This window comes from Gigantopelta aegis, chromosome 12, assembly GCF_016097555.1.
Source record: "Gigantopelta aegis isolate Gae_Host chromosome 12, Gae_host_genome, whole genome shotgun sequence".
NCBI classification, from domain to species: domain Eukaryota; kingdom Metazoa; phylum Mollusca; class Gastropoda; order Neomphalida; family Peltospiridae; genus Gigantopelta; species Gigantopelta aegis.
The window spans coordinates 43,387,960-43,396,883 of record NC_054710.1 but is presented as its reverse complement, the minus strand read 5'-3'; positions in this window follow the sequence as shown (position 1 = coordinate 43,396,883).

Sequence of the window (8,924 nt, the reverse complement as noted above, 5' to 3'; positions counted from 1 at the left end):
TTTCTTTCGATTTAAGGCATTTACCTGCACCAAACTTGAAAATGGTATCACTGACACATCGTTTAACTTCTTTAATTTCTCAGGATGTAAAGTATCCAAATAACATTTCATCCAGTTTTTGTTTTCGTTTCCAGCAACTGTGAAACTACAACGCACTATCAAGAACAGCCTGCCTGAATTAATCTATTCACTGACCCAAAACTGCCACTTTCATCAAATCTTGTTGCCTGTGAACAAAAATAGCTACTTCTACTGACTATCTTCTGCATGCATGTTTTCGGTAGGAAAAGCTATGGACAATTTTTAGCAAAATGAAAAAACATTGACTCGCATACTATGCACTTCATTGGATGTCCATCTGCACCACATGGATTCAAAAACACGTCTGTTTTCTTTGTATTAACACCTCGATTCTTTCATCACGCTGTATGTAATCTGTATTCACCGCCAAAACCTCTACCTCTTCCTCTGTAATAGCCCGCGATCTTTCTGAAATCCACCTTGAAATGCTCGAACATATGATTCATGCTGGATTTATTTCGCCATTGGTGTATAAACCACTTAATTTTTCTCCGCTATACATAAAACTTCAACACCAACACCTGAATCACTTCTATCAGTTACTGGATTAGGGACTGGCTTGACGAGTGTCCAAAAAACGTTTTTTATCGAGACTTGTCTCCTTTGTTTGAAGAAAGATGCCACCTCCGCTGTAGTCAACACCAGTAAGTACAAGTTGTTGATCTTTGTAACACAAATCAGCTCCATCCAGTAACTTAAACACTAACACACACTTGGGTAAATTCATATCATATTTTTTTGTTTTGTTGTACTGCTTTTCAAACTCCATAACGTACATCTCCATAGAAATTTTGCCAGTTCTTTTATATCTATCGGACTCTGTATGATTCATATGCCGGCGCAAGTTCATCTTTTTTGTATATTTTGTCCATAAATGTTATCAAAGTCACTGCGCCATCGTCTGTGCACAGTTCATCAACGCCGAGTTTGTTAAACACTTTATCACGGATCGACCTTTCGCTTTCCGGTAATGATAACACTATCGCTGGACCTTGTTTCTTCTTTTCCAAACCTGTTATAGTCTGCCACATTTTAATTTCATCCACCCATCAGCTGTATGGTTTTGATTCATAAAACATGTCTGTGGCATTTTAGTTAACTTTACCGCCGGCGCTTCAATTTCTTGGAAAAGTTACTGGAAGCCAAAAATATAAGTCCGAAACACAAACAGAAGAAGTATAGCAATTTCGCCCTACGCCAAAAAAGAACACAAAAAATAATTTTCACCATGTTTCGCTGAAAAGTCACACACTTCAGTTTTCTAACACAACCACGCTTTGTCTGATACCAGTGTTAAATATCCATATAACGCCATCGCTAATTGTCACCAGACACCAAACGCCAACACACTCTCTCATTGTAATTACTCACAAAACTAAGTGTGTTTTTTTTTGTTTTTATTAATAAAACAATCAAAATTTCGTATCATGTGTTTAGTCTTGATAACAATTATCGTATACATTAGTCTTGATAAGAATGATTGTAAGCATCAATTGTAAAATTAGTCTCGGTAATTACTAAGGTTATAGGTTAACATATGTCCGTAAAGCTAACAATGAATAGATCCCCTTGTTTGTTTTAATTGTGCGCATTTTGCTTTAATAAAAAACCTTACATTAAAAGTTCTTTTTGACAGCCCCTTACGGAAAATAACTTATACAAAACTTATAAGTGGAATATACTTCCACTTATACGCCACTTATAAGTGGCTATAAGGTTACCCATATATTGGTTATAAGTGAAGTATCAGTGTCGCATATAAGTATAAGTGAAAAGATGCCAAATGGTTTACACTGATACTTTCGTTAAACTGATACCTTACTCCACCACATATAGTTCACCTATAAGTGGTTTATCAGTGGTATAAGTGAACTGGAATTATAGACATTTTTTGTTTGTTTCTATAAGTGAAATATAAGTAACACTATAGAGTTTGGAGATAGTCCTTTTGCAAAGGAAATTCCCTCTGTGTTCCAAATGAACGGGGAAAAAACTAAGTCCAAAACATTTTTCATGGTTTTTTTTAAAAATTCATAACTTCTCACAGGATTTATCAAATTCATTGGGAACAGTGGCTAAACAACCAAACATACATGTAACAGAATTTGATAGTATTTCCAATAATCATTTTAAAAATTTATTAATATTATATTAATACACATGATGGGCTATATGATTATAATTATCCCATGCTACCTCCTCACTTAAATAGACCCACCTTTCACAAACTAAATATCTGTAAAATATAGCTGTAGGGCAGAGGGGGTGTAGAGGGGGGTGCGGTTGTGGGGCGTGTGTGTGTGTGGAGGTGAGCTCCATTTCAATGTTGATTACAGTATGGATTTATTTTATCTATTAATAGTAATTTGTATTTACATATAAAAAAAAAGTTAATTAACTTTAAAAAAAAGAAAGAAAAACAAAGACAAACAACAATGACATCAGTGAATTCAGATAGAACAAGGGATTATTATGAGAGGTGCAAAATCCTGAGATTAATAGCCTTGCCATGGTGCAACTTTCAAACGGACTTAATTCAGATACCACTGTGTGGGTCTCCAGTCAGTAGGAGGGGGAAACTACAGAAAAAAAAAAACCACAAATGGCGGCACCTGGACATTTTCTTTGTGCACATGTGTTTTGTTAAGACTATTACCTCATGTCCGTGGAACAAGTCTATCATACAGGAAAACTAATTTGGTAAGTATATGACTACATGTAGCACCTATTTTTTAATTTTAACAACTTCATGTTTTTCATTTAAAAACCAGCATTACAATCATTGTTGGATTTTCAAATAGACAAAATGGCGGCATTCCTTTGTCTGATAAATTCTCTCATTTATGTTAATGCATGTGCATAGACATTTCATTTAGTGAATACAACTATAGTTCAAACTATAGTGCTGATTATAGTTATTTTTGTCACACTAAAGGTTTGGTGTTGTTGTTTACATTTAAATATTATAAGTAATTAGTAGTAATTAATTAAAATATACTTGTGGTTCCCTCTGTTACCAACAAACATGATTTTTTTTGATTTTTTTTTTTATGTCAAGGCAAATTTTAAAGTTTTTAAATCCATATGATCAATTAATAGCTTGGAAGTATTAATATAAGTTATAATTTTTAATAAATATAATTTTTAATCATTGTGACTATAGGAGCAATGGAGGAACATCTGTGCCATTTGTACATTAAAACAGTTTATGTGATAAAACCAACTTGAAAAGCATCAATTATATATATATATATATGTATTTTGATTAAAATGAACTAAAATAAATTTATGTAATGTTCATCAACTTCTGCAATTCACAAACACTGGAAGTCTTCAGATATCACCTTACAAAGGGATTACATAGCTCCACTAATTGGGGCAATAAAATATCTATAGGAGAATCATAATGGGAGTTGTCACCTGATCACTTTGTACCTGTCTAATCAAAAGGATGTGTATCTCTAATTCTAGCAGACTGGGATAGTAATTAATTTACTTCACACAGTTCTAATTAAAAGCCCAAGGGAAATGGGGGCAGTTGTAATGACTGACATTTTAAACAGTAACATGAAACATATTTGTTAGCTTTTATGTTTGCTTTAATACACATATTAATTTTATAAGCCCAATCATTGCATGTTAATATCATTTACATTAAACTGTTCTAAAGTCAGAATACCTATTGTTCAGAAAAATAAAGATGCTACAAAGAACACCAAAAGAAAAACCTAGGGTCATCATATTTTTTTTCACAAAATGCAAAATTAAAATGGATGTTTTCATTTATCACCAGTATAATATATATCACCAGATGCATACATGTTGTAATGGTTCATGTACTGAACAAATCAGTCTGACTGATGTTTTATTAAAGTTGATCATCGATTCAGCTTTAATATCCTCAACATGTACATACAAATACATGAAACTTATGGAAACATAATCAGTTGAATCAGAGAAATTTATAAACAGTTATACTTATTTGCATGATTCTTTCTAGTACTTTTCCAGAACTTAAGAGTTTAAAAATATATGTATATACATGTATGTATTTTATTTTCTGGTTTCTTCTTAATTAAAATTAAAGTTCAACATTGAATATTTCAAAGTCTGTTTTAAATACAAAAAATTAACGTTTATTCTAGAGATTTGATTGAATATTTTTTTAAACTATTATTTTTAGAAGTAAAATTGAAAATTTAACTGAAAGTTTGTTTTTTCCTGAAGTTTTGATTCCCCACATCTGAAACTTGGTGTAGGCTGTCATTCTCTAACTTAGTCTTTAAAAACTAATAGAAAGAACTAAATGTTTACATTAAACAATTGCTAATTACATAGCAGATCTATTCAGACTATATGAAATATGTTTTTCTTTTGCAGAATCCCATCTGAATGTTGGATGACATATATCAAGATGGCACTGAACAAGACATAACTGAAAAAAGGGATGTGAGAGAATCCAATCTAACATTTAAAAAATAAATATTCATTTATATATTTATAAAATATTTCTTTGCATATACTGTTCAGATATACATGTATTAGTGGGTCACTTCGGGAAGAATGAAACACTACTTTGTTAAAGACTATTGTGCTTCAATTTTTATGTCTTGCTGACAGTTTACAGATAGGGTGTGGAAGTGCTGTCATACTGTACTGGTGACATAAGAACAATAACTTTTTAAAACAATTATTTGAATTAAATGGGTCATGAGAATTCCTATGGTATTCATGGATTTTGAACCGGTTGTTTCACTCTTCTTTTTTCTTTTCTTTTTCTTTCTTTTTCTTGACCCAAAACATTTGTTACCAGTTGGGTAGCTTGACCAAAAATTGGTGTCCATTTTGTTTCTGTGGGTGGAGATAGGGTCAGTCGCATTAATACAGAAATTACCTAAGAATATTGAAATTTGGCCTCCAGGGACAGATGCTGCCTAATTTCATTTGTTTAAATGATGTCACCAGAGCACTGATTAGTTTCATCACTGGCTACTGGATGTAAAAAATTTAAATTGATAATTAATTTTGACCCATAGTATTCAGAGGAAGCTCTCTACATGTTTCAAAAGCAGCAAGTCATCTTTTATATGATCTTTACCTCAGACAGGACAGAACATACCACAACCTTGATATTCACTTATATTTCACTTATACTTCACTTATACAGCGTTTTTATAAAATATCAGTGAATCACTTATACTTCACTTATACAGCAATGTTTGTAAAATATCAGTGAATCACTTATACTTCACCTATACTTTACTTATACAACAGTTTCTGTTAAATATCAGTGAATGAATTATACTTCACTTATAGTGGGTTTTTTTGTAAAATATCAGTGAATCAACTTATACTTCACTTATATTTCACTTATACAGCATTTTTTTTTAAATATCAGTGAATCACTTATACTTCACTATACAGCAAGTTTGTAAATATCAGTGAATCACTTATTACTTCACCTATACTTTACTTATACAGCAGTTTGTGTTAAATATCAGTGAATCACTTATACTTCACTTATAACCTGGTACTTCACTTATAAGTCACTTATATATATCTAACACTTCTGTTAAATATAAGCGAATGACTTACACTTCACTTATATATATGGTTAACACTCACTTATAGGTCACATATACTTTGTATAAGTGATACCTCATTTGCATACAAAATCCTAATCGTTTACTTATAAGTTCACTTATACTGAAAAGTATTAACGACTTATACTTCACTTATAAGTGAAAAATATAAGGGCATTTCGGTGGGGGGGGGGGGGGGGGGGGGGGGGGGGGGGGGGGGGGGGGGGGGGGGGGGGGGGGGGGGGGGGGGGGGGGGGGGAGGGGGGGGGGGGGGGGGGGGTGGGGGGGGGGGGGGGGGGGGGGGGGGGGGGGGGGGGGGGGGGGGGGGGGGGGGGGGGGGGGGGGGGGGGGGGGGGGGGGGGAGATACTCCAAATAAGTATATTATTAGAATAGGGATAATATCACTGTTTCATTGTTAGCTATAAGGATTTATCACAAAATTTAGATTTAGGGACTCAACTTCCCGATTCTAATACTACACTTATTAGGAGTATCTGTAAGAACTTTTATTGTTTTTATTAACCTAACTTCGTCTCATCCCCAAATCCAAATTTTGTGATAAATCCTTGTAGTTAACAACAAAACACAGTGATATTATCTCCTAATTAATTATCAGTTAGACAATTAATACAGTAATTGACGATCAAAACGGTTTGCAAAGCATGCATGATGTCAGCTAACCAAAGTCACCCAAGGTATTCCAAATAGGATATCACATTTGGGATTTTTTAGATGTTTTAAACTTTTGAATGCTTTATTAAACAATAATTCAACTATATGATTATCCATATTAATACTTGACATGTTGCCTGTCAAGTAACAATCCAAAGTTGTCCACTATGTGATTGTTAGAAATTTACTAGTAAATATAAAGAGCTGCTTTGCACCCTGCATATATAGAAATACATGTACCTGTATATATACAACCCAATAGATATAGTCTGTGTTAAAAGGAACCAATGAATTGCAATGTAACTCCATAATGAATAAAGTTGAAATTCATATAAAAACATATTATAGTAAGTTCTAAACCAATACCAGCTAAAATAAAAATTTTAATCAAAAGTTAAGGGTTAATAAAAAAAGTTTCTTTACAAATTACCATCTAATTGTATAGGTTTAATTTTTTTTCTGATACAGGTATACTGTATGAAGACAATTGATAGAATAGAATAGAATAGAATAGAATAGAGTAGATGTTTAATGACGCCCCAGCAGGAAACATACATTGGCTATTGGGTGTCAAACTATGGTAAATGCAAAACTAAAGTGATAATCAAAATCAATTTAAAAATGCAACAGATAAATTAAAACAGTGTAAAGAACTGAAAAAATACAAATGTCACAGATAGGTAAAATTAAAATTTAGAATAAAAGTCTGTATGACAAAGAAATTTTAATAAAAACATTACTTAAGTGACAGTGCAATTAAGTGAAACTGTTCTAGCATTTTGTCTTGAACCCTGTATTAAAAATATTATTTAATCTATATAATTTGAAGTAAATTTTTATTTACAGTGAGTTAAAAAAAGAAAGAAGTTATTTGAGTTGGTATAGGTTTAAAACTTAATAATATGTTTTATATGAATTTTAACTTTATTCATTATGGAATTCCCTTTTGACACAAGTAGTGAAGCGGATATGAACAAAGATTGTGCACTTTGTGATGGAATTGTGCCACTTTGCATACACATAGTACTTGGGCCCCTGAATATTTTCTGATATAATGCCAATTGCACCACAGCTCCTGGGTGTCTGTAACGCCACCTAGTAATAAACTGTATTTGACATAATGCCAATATTTTTTTTTTTTGACATCATGCAGGGTTTCTAAAAAGTTTTTAAAATCCACTAGCCATGGGATCAGTGATTTTAAAAATTTACTAGCCACGATTAAAAATGTTCATACATGTACTTTACTTTAAGTTAATACAATTTTACTAAATAATAGTAATAATCAGATATATGTCACCCGAAGAGGGAGATAAAGCTTAAAAACATTAACATTGGGGGTTGGGGTTGGGGTTGGGTCAGGATATTAATATTTACAAAATAGACTTAACTGCAACATTTGACAAAACAATTTTCACCAACCATCGGGCATGGCGAAAGTAGTTATTTACTAGCCCAATAATTAAAATTAAATATCACTAGCCACGGGAGTGGGGCTACCATAATCTAGAAGCCCTGCATAATGTCTCTACCCTTTGCCTCGCAAATGGCCTAAATCGATCCATGAATATATATATAAATTATAATTATATTATATTCATGATTAACTTGATTTAAGAAATGTTAAATAATACTAATTTTTAAAATGTAGCACAAAATGGGCAAACATTTTACAGTTTAACTTTTGGTTATATATATAATGTCACACTTCATGCATAACTGATCTAAATGGGTGCTTGTCTTTTTAGAATTTAGACAAATCAAAACGGCACCCTCACTGTTACATATTTACTTTAAATTTGTTTTTATTTTAATGGGTACAACCATTTATAAATATACTTTTTTAAGAACACATATGTATTTGATTACATACTTAATAAGGCATACAATTAATGCACACTGCATTAAGGTGCAAACTATGGTCTGTACATATATATTTATATATTTCGCAGTTGACATTTGTTTTTTAATCAGGCCTAACAAACAGAATATAAACCTTGGAGGAAGGGAGCATAAATATAAATAATGCACGACAGTACCTACATGTATAGTATAAACAGCGTTGAGTGTCAGTACAAAAACACTAGGGACACAGTAATAGAGGATGTATATACGCGCAATCTTGAAAGACACTTGTAAAATAAACAAAAAATAACTATCATATTTTACAAAGTGTAAAACTGACCCTCCTCTCCCTTGCCCCTCAGGTAGTTCTGTAATGATGAAAAAAGTTGTTACGCTTCTAAATCACATTGTGGTACATTTAAGATAGGTTTTCTATCACAGGTCTACTTAGGTATACAAAAATGGAGGGTCCAGTGCCACCTCCCATGATCAGACAGCCCTGATTTGACATTTATATACATGTGTAGACAGATAGTGAAATGCATGCACACTTATATTCTGCAATTAAGCCAATCGCCAGGTTTTTTCTCTCTTTTTTTCAGTATGTTTCACAAAATCTGCATCAATCCTAATATCATAACAGATGTACTGGGGCCTATACATGTATATATTCAACCATTTGTCAGTTTTTTTAATATTCAGTATGTATTACAAATTAAAAATCTACCACCTAACATTCTAAG